General features: G+C 38.5%; 1 protein-coding gene across 14 annotated transcripts in view; it reads right to left on the reverse strand.

Annotated features, from left to right (window-relative positions):
- The window catches only part of TCF20 (transcription factor 20), a 150,168-nt gene that overhangs the window by 20,685 nt on the left and 116,538 nt on the right, over positions 1-12,945 (reverse strand). The window lies entirely within an intron of this gene.

Here is a 12,945-nt window from a genome sequence, read left to right on the forward strand (position 1 = left end):
TGTGCTGTTTCCTATAGGAGAAAGGAATGTGACTTTGGAAGACTGCTGCAAAAAGGGATTGAGATGAAAAAAAGAGCAGTGTGGGCAGACATTTTTAGGAAATACGAGAGGAAGACAACACTTTCACTCTGATGTGCAGATACTGGTTAATGAAAAAAATTGCTTATGTGACTGCAGCTAGAGATAACGAGCAGTACTGAAGGATACAGAATTATTAGCTTCCATTTCCTGTCAAGCAATTTAAGTTTTCCAAAATCTGGCACAGAATATCAGAAAAATTAACCCCACAATTAAAAAGATAAAAATGCTTTAAACTTGCTGTATTAAAAGGCATCTCGTACCAATGATGCTACACTCCTCTAGCAAGCAAATGAAGTAACAATAAAGGAAAATATAGTCACTGAAGTAAAATTGGGTAGCTACCTTCAAGTCAAGAAACTAAAGAAATTTAGATTCCATGATTTCAGCAAACAGACAAATCAATGATCTGGAAGATGTTACACTGATAAAGCCGCATTAGGAAACACTGTAAAAAGTCAGAAGTGCAGTGCTGCACGGGCTGCTGAAGCACAAAGGGAAGCTGCAGCTCAAAATGGATGGCATGGGGAAAAAACAAACCACCAACCGAGAAGAAATACAAGAACTGAAAAATGTCTTAAAAAGGGGAAATCCTAACTCAATACATACAAATTTGATTAAAGTACATCAGAAGCACCTGAAATGCAGACTGGAGCATAGTATTTCCCTCAGCTTGAAGGAAAAAGAGAAAGTAACAAGAACAGAAATAAATGGTTAGTTTTGACGAGGAATGGTTTGCCAGCAAAAATTTCTAAGATCCTATGCAGATGCTTTAAGCTATTCAATTGTACTTACAGAAACTCTTGAAAAGGGGGGTGAACAATCAGATATGAAAACTTGAAGTTTGTAAAATTATCCAAGGTAGTCAGGTCTAACCTGATGGTAAAGAGCTGAAAAAAACACCTCACAATCCTGGATAACTGTATGATGGAACAGAGATAAAATACTTAAAACAACTTAATGTTGTTAAGTACAAAGTTATACACATGGGGAAAATATTTTCACCTATGCGTACACATGGTGACAGAGTTTAAATTAGCTTTTACTACTCATGGGAAGGTATTAGTATTCATCCTGGACAGAAACACCATGTAGTCCCTGCAACCACAAAATAAAGACAGCCAGAACGCAAGAAGTTACTAGGAAAAGAAATCAATAATGAAACCCAAACCTTCGTTATGTCTATATGTTACTCAGTATCCTGACATCTTAATATTGCGTGTGTCGTTCTGATCATCCCATTAACAGAAGAATAAAACAGATCAGGAAAAAAAGAACGACCACAGAGATAACTAGGAATGTAAAGAGCTTCCATATGTGAAAAAGTACAGATTTTGGGAAAGAGGTAATGTCTTGGTTTCAGCTGAGACAGAGTTAATTTTCTTCTTCGTAGCTGGTGCAGCAATATGTTTTGGATTTGGTGTGAGAACAATGCTGACAGGACACTGATGTTTTTGGTGTTGCTGGGTAATGTTTACACTAAGTCAAAAGGACGTTTCAGTTTTTCAGGTCCTGCCAGCAAGAGGCCTGGAGGGGCCTGGGAAATTGAGAGGGGACACAGTCAGTACAGCTGACCTGAACTAGCCAAAGGGATATTCCATACCATATGATGTCATTGTGAGTATATATAAACTGGGGAAAGAAGGAGGATGGGGGCGATGTTTGGCATTACAGCATTTGTCTTCCCAAGTAACTGTTACATGTGATGGAGCGCTGCTTTCCTGGGATGGCTGAGCACCTGCCTGCCGATGTAAAGTAGTAAACAAATGCCTTGTTTTGCCTTGCTTGCATGTGTGGCTTTTGCTTTACCTATTAAAATGTCTTTATCTCAACCCACGAGTTTCCTTAACTTTTACTCTTCCAGTCCTCTCCCCCATCCCACTGTGAGGGGAATGAGTGAGCAGCTTCATGGGGCCTGGTTGCCAGCCCAGGTTAAACCATGACAGGTAACTGAAGGGGGATTGAGATCTACAGAATTAAGCATGGCGTGCAAGGGGGAATGATTCTTAGCCATTTCCAAGAAGGAAGAGCAAATAACAGGTTAAAATTTAAAATAGATCCACTTTTTTTCACACAACAAATAATTAAGCTACAAAAATCACTGCCAAAGAATGCTGCACCGGCTAAAAGATAAACGAGTTCAAAAACAGATTAGACAAATTCATCAAGGATAGGTATGCTATGACCAGTTAAACACAGTAATGTGAAAGAGACTACTCTAAAGCTATGGTTGCTGAAAGGAGGCAGAAAATATGCAAGCAGCACTCTGCACATGCCTGGTTTACTACACATGTCTGAAGATAACTGCTCCTGGCCACTGCTGGAGACGGGACACCACAACAAAACATACTTTTGCACCCGACTGGAATGGCAGTTCTTTTGTAGACCAAGAGATCTGATTGTGAAATTCCACAATGAACGATGAACAAGCCCCCAGCACCACCACGCCACTATTAAAAAGAATGTAGGCACCCAGAAATTACACTGTTACTTTACAAGTTTTAAAGACTCTTCAGTCTCACCCCCATAACAGGAATGCTGAGCTAAACTGTAACGCTATATAAAAGGGCTGAAATTTGATCTAAGCAATAAATTCAGCTTCACTACTCCATACAAGCCTAAGCGTTCCATTCAGTGGAGTGCTCCAAGGCTTAAATGTGCACCAACATGCTCTAGGAGATGAGACTGGTGAAAAGTTGAGAAAGTCATGGAGGAGGATCAACTGTCCCACCTCCCAAACAATGGAAGGAGAAAAAAACCCACCCCAATGAAATAAGGACCAAGCATAACTGAATCTTCAGTTATGATAGATACTTCAAGAATAAACTGATCATTAACTAAAACAGAAATAGCAAAATTAACAAAAAATAATAACTTTAAAGGATAATGAAAAAGCATGTTTAATTTCAAATTAAGCAGGCCAAGTACACACCTTTGAAGCCATTTTGTATTTTAAAAGGAGTATTAAAACAATACATTGACTACCAAGTCCAAGAAGACAAGAAATGTATACATCTTGTTTCCTTTGATGACAAAGAGCCACCCTGAATGAGTGAAACATTTCAGACAACCACTTATAAAATACAGGGATTTGAATTTGCTAAAGTATGCAAGTCTAGCAGAAAAAAATTATACAGTTTATGTTATCTTGGCTATTCATTTGGGGAATTAAACTTGCAATAATAAGTTCAATTTAGTTACGAAAAGGTCTGAAAGACAGAAGAGCAGTCACAAAAGAGGGAAAAGAAATTCACATTTTCAAGCAGTGATTATGTGATAAGGGCATACAGCGTTGCGGGAACAGCACAGTCAGCAAGAGAGCATTTACTCCAGTTGGATTTTCTGCCAGGACAAGTTTTCTTTCCTGACCATCCTGGGTACTGATTACAGAAAATACCCAAATATATGGTGAACTTTTACTTGGTGCAAGGTCTACCGTGTGCAGTATAAAGCAACAACATGTGATTGCGTTAAAACAAAGCAACATCACTACCATATGGGAAGAGTTTTTTGATAAATTAAATAATTACCAAAAGCTCTCCCCTGTAAAGCAGTACCTTTGAATACTGGTAACTGGAGTGACATAAAAAAGGAAAAAAGATTACATAAACAAGAAAATGCAATAAACTCAAGGAATTTGTTTTCAAGACGCAAACTGCATGACGGAACCAGTACTTCTCTAGTCAAAGGGAAAAGTGATGACGCTTAGTATTTACCAAAAGGCTCAAAGAAAAAAAGGTCTAGTTCATTAAGAACACAGTCACTACGTTATTAATGGTGGTGGATTCAACAGAAACAAAACCTTTTTAAAGGCTTAAAAATACAGAAATGCTTTTGAGCAAGTGAAACTGTAAATGGAAAAGATCTGACAAGGTATTAAATACCTATGCAACCTGGCAGGAAAAAGGGTGCAGCACAAATCCACCCCCGCCAACAACTCAAAAGACTCGTAACACTGGACAGAAACAAACCATGTGTCATTATTTATAATAATCTGTGCAAGCCCTTGTCGTAAACAGAGCCCCACTGTGCAAGACACTTTGGTAAGACAGAACAAAGCATTGGTGGATGCAAAGGGATGAAATAGCAATGGTAAGACTGAGCCAGTAGTGTTGGGCAGGGTCCACCGCAGCAGCAGGCTAAGCATATCCAACTGTTAAGCAGAAATCACAGACAAAAAAGGCTTTGAAGAAATGCATGAAGAAAAACAAATGTAAACGTGCAGTGTTTTGAAAGTGAGGCACTTCATTTAGGAAATTATAAAATTAGCTAGGATGCACTAATTGGAAGAAGACTGTAAGTTCTTGAAACTGAAAGAAGAAAAAGAAGCAGGATGAAGGCAGATGAAATAACGATGAGTAACTTATGTTCGAGGCATAAGAGGAAGCCATCAGATCAATGTGAAAGAGGTAGGTATGCAAAAATGATAGTTTAGGGAAAAAATTTTGTAACAGTATTGCAAATATACATTTACTCATTCATACGAATACCGATTCTTAAATTATGGTCTAGAGAGCTTCTCCTATTGTGCAGGAAAAATATACTCCACTGCAAGTAAGGATAGGTAAAAAAGGTACAATGCCCATCTTACCGGAAAATGAACAAGTTGCCTCTCTAGAAAAAGGCTAGCTAATAAAAATACTGCTCAATACTGTTAAAAAACGACAAGTAGACAGGTCCCCCAGAAAGCTGCTGAAGCAGTAGCTGATAGGAGAGTTATAATGAGTAGCAAAGTGCACAGAAATATTCCTGGGGTCACTGGTGGCCCCAGGAAAAGCAGACAAAGATGAGCAACAATAGCAGGTGAAATGAATCCAAGAAAAGAGGTAAAGATACAATGCTTGCAGAAGGAGAAATGTCTGCAAGTCAGTACATCTCTTTTTAGTGATAAGCCGTCAAGTAACACATCAGTGTAAAATAATAAACAAATAAATTGAAAAGATACAAGCTCACAAACCACAGAAAAATAAATAATGACAGTTGAAGAAAACTAAACAAATTAGTAATACACATTGATAAAACTACCTCTGATACAGAGGAGGTGCTCTATATAAAATAACGCTTGCTGGCCAAAAACCTGAATAGGTTTGAAGAGGAATATGTTATTACACCATGCAACAATCATCAAGAAAAAACCCTACAAACCATAATGATACATGTGCTGCTTAAACTACCCATTACAATAATAGCTATTTTTCACTAATTGTAAGCTAAATTTATTAAAAAATATCTAAGGTCTGTAGGTTTGCCAGAGACACACAACACAGGAAAACTTTGTATGAGCTAGCTGCAGTTTAGAAGTGGCAGCGAATATAAATAGCAGCAGCAGAAGTCCAAGGCCGGATGGCATTCCAGCTGGATATTACAAAGCAGCTGAAGTAGTGTCAGTAGTTTCCTTAAAGGACAGACTTAATGTTGTTCTCCTGGGGGAAGAACTTCTTCCGTCTTAAGAATTATGGAGCTGCATGGTTGTCCCCACATCTGAAGGGGAAAAACCCCAGAATCTAACAAAAATCTTTCAGGCTCAGAACACTGCTGCATCGAGGTAAAGGCAGTAATTCTATCTATTTGCAAGCCATGTCTTCAGTTTTTATAAATCCGGATCAATCTATACTAAGATAAAAAGGACTGGTATGAGCCATAGACTACTAGAAATCAGTCACTGTGCAAGATCAAAGGGAAATTTTTTCACCTGAAGCAGAAATTGAAGGATTCAGGCATTTTCGTTTTGTTTTTCATTTGTTTTACACAGGCCCACCCCTTCTCATTTCTTATTCCTCTGTCTTCTAAAGGCGGTAGCCCAAAAGCTGAAGAGTAAGTCAGTAGTAAAGTCTTGTTTGTTAGACAGCTTCACAGACTCAGAATGAAAAATCCTTCTTTTAGCATTACTCTTGAAGCTATTTGTTCAGAAAACTGAATTTATTGGTAACTATTCAAAACTCCTGTTCCCCAGGAACTGCCTTTGCAGATTTCTGCTTAGAGGAATAATACCATGTGGCATTGCTAAAGAATCCTTATTCTCCCCAATGATAATGCATGACACTTCAAAGAAGAAATAATTGAATTTAAGTGTGGGAGTTAAGACTGCATTAAAACCTCGTAAAATAGTTTTATGTACCTATAACGTGGGTACTGGGATTTTTCTAATCTAACCTAAACAATTTCCTAAAATTAGCAACTAAAAAAAATTGTTGGTTTTCTGGAAAGCATTGGTTATGCATCATGTTAACCTTGAAATTTTAGTGATCAAATTTAACTTGAAGAGTTATTTCCCAGAAAACATTTAACTATTAAATACAGTAATGAATTTACACATTATAGCAATGAATTCAAGTTAGGATCTTCAGCATTTTAACTTTCTACAAGTAAAGAGAACATCAGATGAACACAAAACATTTTTGTTATCTTCTGTGGACCTGATGCTAAATGACACACGAACAAACTTTAAACTTCACTTCTTACTATTACATCTACACACCTAAAACATGCAACCTTGTATTAGCTCCCTAATCTTCCAATTTAACTAAGAACATCTGATAATTTAAACACATACTCTACTTTCAATTTTCAAAGCACCCAACAAATTTGTCTTAATGGTCACAAAATAAGTGGTTTTAAAGCCTGCTTTACAGAATAAACAATTGACTTGTCAAAGGCCATGCAGGGAATTTCTGACAGCACAAAATCTTAAAAATTCACATCTCTCACACCTGAACTCAAGTACATGGAGTCATCTTTCCCTCCCATTCCCCCCCCCCTTTTTTTTTTTCCCTTTTAAGTTTCACATTGAGCAGCAGTGTCTTCAGAGAAAGTTTCTGTTTCAAAGATTCATGCAAGGATACCTTCCTCCTCCTTCCCCTCCCTTAGCAGCAAGTCTTTTATGAAGCTGGACAGTCTCCTTTAATCATCAGTAACTTTCTGAAACTTAGCAAGCACGAGTTCTCAGTAAGAAAGAATAAAGGAGTCAGAGGTGCAAGAAAAGCTGCAATTAACAGCAGTATAGTGCAAAGTACCAACTAAACTACATTTTGTGAAATGATACGCCGTGAGAAAAAGACAAACATATGGCTGAGTTAGAATGAAGCATAAATCAAAAGAAAGTATGCAAGGAGCTAGATACAGGGGAGAAAAAAACCCTCACTAGTAGTAAGTGAAGACTGCACAACCAGTTTTTAACATGCACCTTTAATACTTTCTCAAACAGAAGGAAAGCTTAGGACACAGACAACAACCAACTGGTTGAGGTAAGACATAAGTGTATTTATGCTACACTCAGTTGTGCAACCAGACCTCTGGAAGACATATGCAATCTATTTTTACCACTAGTAGCTCAGATACTGACAAAGAGTGCAGCTGCAGCACACAGCCCTAGGCGGGCTTTGCCATTCACCACAGCCTTTTTATCTTGACTAGGGCTGGTATTTTACGTTAAGTCCTATGCTGTTATGTCTTCTCTTACCAACAGTTTAGCAAGTCTGAAGACAACTTAAGTGTATCTACACGATTCAAGTCACTGAGCACTGTCAGAATTTCTCAAAAGAACCTGAAGTTATTTTAGTCCTTTTAGCAGAAGAGAAATGCCTGCTTTAGGTTACTTCAGCTGGCAAATTCAGCCAGAGGAGGGGAGGAAGCATCCTGTCCCTAATGCTTCTTGGTCATGGAATAATAACAACTACAAAACAAACCCACCTTTTCATATGCTAGACAACAAGATGGTTGCGCTTGACATCAGTAATAAATACTGTAAAGCTATATAAATTTGAGAACCACCTTAGACAAATTTTAAAATGTACCTTTTATTGAATTTACTGGTTTGTGCACTTATTAATACCATTCTGGAAAAATTTTCTATCAGAAGTCATGGTCTTGACCAGTCCACTCACTTCCAGACCATTTTAAGACATCAGTTTGTATTTGCTCAACCTGCTGCCCTCCTCCTATCCCTAGCTGGGGCATTCCCCTGTGTCAGTACTGACACTAAAAGTCAAGAAACCTGGTCCAAGAAAGCCAAAAAAAATAGCTCGATAAAAATGAGGAGGGCAAGAGAAGGGGTGTAGAATTTGCTGGCCAGATTAGCTACCTGACTTGGCTCACTTACAGAGCAAGTGCTGGCAGAAAGGGAGGCACAGGGGAGAAGAACAGCTTCTAACAACCCTTAGCATAGATGAAATTACCACATTTCATCTTCACAACAGACTTCTCAGCGGAACAGAAGTGGTTTACAAGGGATACTCTTCTCTCTTTCACACCTTTAACAGCAAAGGAGACTTGACCTTTTGCTATATTCCTACCTCCTGCTACTGTCATCTTACTCCACTTAGGACCTCACATCCATTTCACTTTGCCCAGCCCTTGCCCTGCATTCATCTTTCCCCTGATTTACCCCACCATGGCACAAAGCAAGGAAGAGTGTTATTGCAGTAAAAATGGGGATTTCATCAAGTTCAGGGAGGTAATTTGGAGTAGTTTTAGTTGTGGCAAGGAACGGCATAGAACTATGAAAACCAGCATTACTGTGAGAGCAACTCAGAACTTCAAAGGGCCCTTTGAAGGAGACTATTGGTTTTGCTAACTCCCTACATGAGGGCTAATCCACAGCCAGTCCCTGTGCCCTATGTCCAGGCTGTGCTGTTCTGGCCAGTGTGCTCCGTTTCCCACTCCCATCTCCCCTCCTGGGTCAATGCTGCAGTAGGAAGAAGCTGTGGAGGACAACTATCATTGGAATTCCCATCCCCATATCCCCCAAACAACTTTGTGCCTACATCTCCAGCTACGTACCTTCTCAACATGGCTCAAGCCACTTGCGCTCACCCATAGCTTTAGCAATACAAGACTAATGTTAAATGCTAATTGCTTACTAATGAAAACTAATCATCATGCAATTAAACTTTAATCACTAAGCAGCTGGCTGAGATCCAATCCGTAACAATGAAGGTTCATTAATAACTTTTTTCTAAAGTGCTCTATCCATGAAGACTATCCTATACTTCATAGAGAGTCCAGCTAAGTGTATGAAGTTGTTTGAAAAAAAGTATTTTCCCTGTCAAGAAAGAAAAACTACCCAAAGCATAACAGTGTAAGAGTAGCATAGTTTAGATTTGCTGAAAAGGATGGTTTTAAAATTAAGATTGAAGGAACCCCAGCTCCTGGTTTCCTCCACAGCCTCAGGCAAAATGTGCATCACAAACAGAAGCTCTTTTCTCCAATCCTTGTCTCTGCAGAGTAACATTCTTAAAGGCAAAAACCTGAGTTTTAATTTTGCTGTAGTTTCTAAAATTGTTACATGAAAACTCATCACAGTTCAGTTTTATTTTCACTCATCTTTCTAAACCTAGGGAAATTAATCTAAGCTGTTTCAGAACACATTACTTAAATATACTGGGGTTATGTAACTAGGTTTATAAGGGGCAGATAAGATGAAAATTTACTTTTGAAAAGAAAAAAGTTTTAAACCTGCTTTCTATATTATACTTAGTTTTTTGGGTTTTTTTATCTCACACCAACATCAGTGTCCCAGCTGTGCCTGCACCATTCCTACCCCTCTCCGGCTAATGCACAAAGCATTATGCTTATATAGCTTTTCATGAACTTGGTTTGCATTACAGTGTTTAGAGAGTTTTCCTTTATTATGAATGGTAGAGCATCAGTATAGTTGAAGCTTTATTTTTACTTATTCAGTGATCAAAGGATTCAGGATAATGTTTATTTTAAAAATAAAATGCAGAAACTATTTTTTTTATTTAAAAAGTCTTACAAAAGACAGAATGTAATTCTAATAATCCATACAATATTATATAACAAAGTCATGAATTCTTAACTCCAAAAATTAACCTCTCAAACTGAACAGGCAAAGAAAGATCCAAAACTAAATATTTTTTTTCAAAATCAGTTTAAAAGTTCGCATACAACTAGGCAAAAATGCAAATATAGACTATTTTAAACACAAAGGCATAGGGCAGAATAAACTTCGAGTTCTTGATTGTCCTTCAACACTTGTTAGTAGGATTCTTCTAATGAAGTTAAAGGGATACAGCTCAAGTAACTACCATCTGGAATTAGTCCACGTTAAAAAAAGTTAGTTCAGCTTAAGTTAACAGACCACCACAAAAACAGCACAACAACCATCCTCCCCAATTTTGGGGCATCTTAACAACCTTTCTGCCAGCACAGCTTAAAAAGATACAAGCTAAAATGACACGTAAACGGAGTGTATGTACTCACTATTAAGAATTTAGCAAGAGTTTGTGATATCTACGGTAACAGGCAACTTAAATCTTACAAGGACTGTGTGAGCCTGTGGATAGCTGGACAGAAGCACTAAAGCTTTGTTTAGAAGTCTCCTGCACAGAGAAGGCCCCATTCACATTTGGAAACGCTTTTTAGAAATTAAAATTACTTTAACATATTTTGAAATGAAGTTGTACATAGATTTCAAGGATCCATGATGCTTTACAGAAAGGGCACAACTGTGGAATGAGCAAGCTGCTTTTTACATACAAGTTGCCAGTGTTCCTGGCTACAACTAATCTAAGTGGTTAAACATCCTATTCTTTCCCAGCATTCTATTGTCAGTAAATCTATTTTCTGCTTTCCTCACTCCACATGCTAGACTAACAGTAAAATATAAACCCACATGCAAGCACAAACATAATGCTCATACTTCGGGATAAACTAATGGCAAACAAGTCTGCTAGTAAAGATGCACAGAAATTGCTTATCTACTTACCCACCCTTCATTTCTCTCTGCCCCCACACAAAAGATCAATACTGGAAAAGTCTCTCCTCTTTTACCAACATCATCTTTATGTTTGAGACTTCACCTAAACTGTACTTCTCACCACCTATAATCCCTGATCACTAATACGTTGTACCAGTTTTACCCGATTTCTACTCACAGTAAAGCCAAGGAAAGCCACCTTCATTTCACAATGTAATTAATGGCTTCTAGTCACTCAGCATACCGATATACATGTATCAGAAACATCAGTGTGGATTCTGTCTGCTCACCTCTGGCATCTGAAGCTTGTGATACCCATACACAGAGCTGCTGTGAGTTACAAAGCGCTGTAGCACTAGTCATTCACACTCCTACCAGAGGAAGGCAATGAATTGAGATACAACAGGGGCTCGTATCAGGTTCTCATCTCTGTGGCAGCACACTCTTATAGATCAGGAGTCATAACAGCACAGAGAGTTTCAGCAGCACAGCAGATGGCAACGCCCGATAAAAATGAATCTGAAGTTCATTATTCAGCCTGTCTTTCAGAATTTCTTCTCCACCCATAATATCATGCTTCCTTATTTTTGTAACACTGCAGAAGAAAATTAAAGATGCTGCCATTTCCCGAGGAATGAAAATGAATGTTAAACTAATTATATTAAGGACTGTCTTCAAGAAAGAGCAAGCACATTTCCAGCAGGGGCAACTAGGTTTGTGCACATAGTCCATCAATGAAAACCAAGAACTCTACCACTTTATGGGTAATTGTAAAAGGTGCCTCAAGATTCTGTGTCATTCCACACTTGAGGGGGTTAAAGCATACTAAAATCTGTTGCCAGAGATAAAAATAAGCAGTGTTTTCAATATACCCTTTTTAAACCACTGCTAATGGGCAGTTTTTAAATTCGTTACTGGTTTCCCTTTCCCCCACAGTGAAAAATTAACAAGCTCCAGTGTCACTTCTTCCTACTCTGGAAATTTTTCCCTACTAGTACAGGTCTGGGTGTAAGAAACACAGGTTTTCCTTCCTGTGTTTGTCACGCATGTGGTCTTTGAAGCAGCAGATTACTATTTCAACTGAACCCTGACCTGATGCAGAATTTCACTTGAGGGGCCTTTTTTTTTTTTTTTGAGGGGGGGGGGGGGAGGGGAGGAATAGAGGTTTGGTTCTGCACATTTTTTCTTTTCTAAAAAGAAGGATAATGAATAAATGGCAAGCATTCATCTCCCAACACTCAGAAATACTAGGACTGTGGGCCTAAACTACTTTCAAGTAGTGCTGACACCTGGGCACGATTTCGTTTCATGTCTAACTTGATCTAATGGTTATAACCACCAGCAGAAAGGGCCTTCCCTGTCAGACACAGCAAACAGTTCAGAACAGCCATCTGAATCTGCTTAATCTGGCACAAAGATCCCCCACCCCAAGCTAGTCTTCTGATGGATTAGCCAGCTAAAAATCAACCCACCGTGGAAATGCACAGTTGGCAGATCTAGCACAAGCAAAACAGTGGAAGCAAGCAGCTTGCAAAGAGCAAAAAGTAGGATCATGCCTCTTGACACCAATTCACTCCTAGGCTGGCTTATAGATAACAAAGCACACCTGTGCCAAATGAGACATTCACAATAAACTGACATCTTTAGACTCATGGTGCTACGCTACTCAGGTTTCTGGGGCTAAAAACTGTTTTGCCAGAGGTAGTTAACCTTCCACAATTTTCTCAGTTCATACCGATTCCCTAGTTCAAGCGTTTGATTAGCCACGCAGTTAGGAACCTTTTAAAAGCAATTACTTACAGAATGTGAGAGTGTTTTTGTTAGACTTTGATTTCCCAGATCTGGGAATATAAATAGCTTAATTTCTAGTGATCCCTCTAGGCACCTTTCTTTACCCAATTTACAGCTAGGGTCCAGAAGAGTAGAGGTGAACAAAAGAAAATGGTTCTATGAAAGCAGACTAAACAAAACATTATAGACAGGCAATCCTTATTTCCTCTGTGGTACAAATTTCCATAGATACCATACTGTGGAAGTCTAAGTGGTCAAGAACAACTTTTCTGTGTAAAACCAGAAGTCGTTCTCCATAGAATCTGGATAGTGTACATAAATCTACCTTCAGCTCTAAAGACACACTCAATGTAAGCCAA

Source organism: Falco cherrug, chromosome 5 (assembly GCF_023634085.1).
Source record: "Falco cherrug isolate bFalChe1 chromosome 5, bFalChe1.pri, whole genome shotgun sequence".
Classification (NCBI taxonomy): domain Eukaryota; kingdom Metazoa; phylum Chordata; class Aves; order Falconiformes; family Falconidae; genus Falco; species Falco cherrug.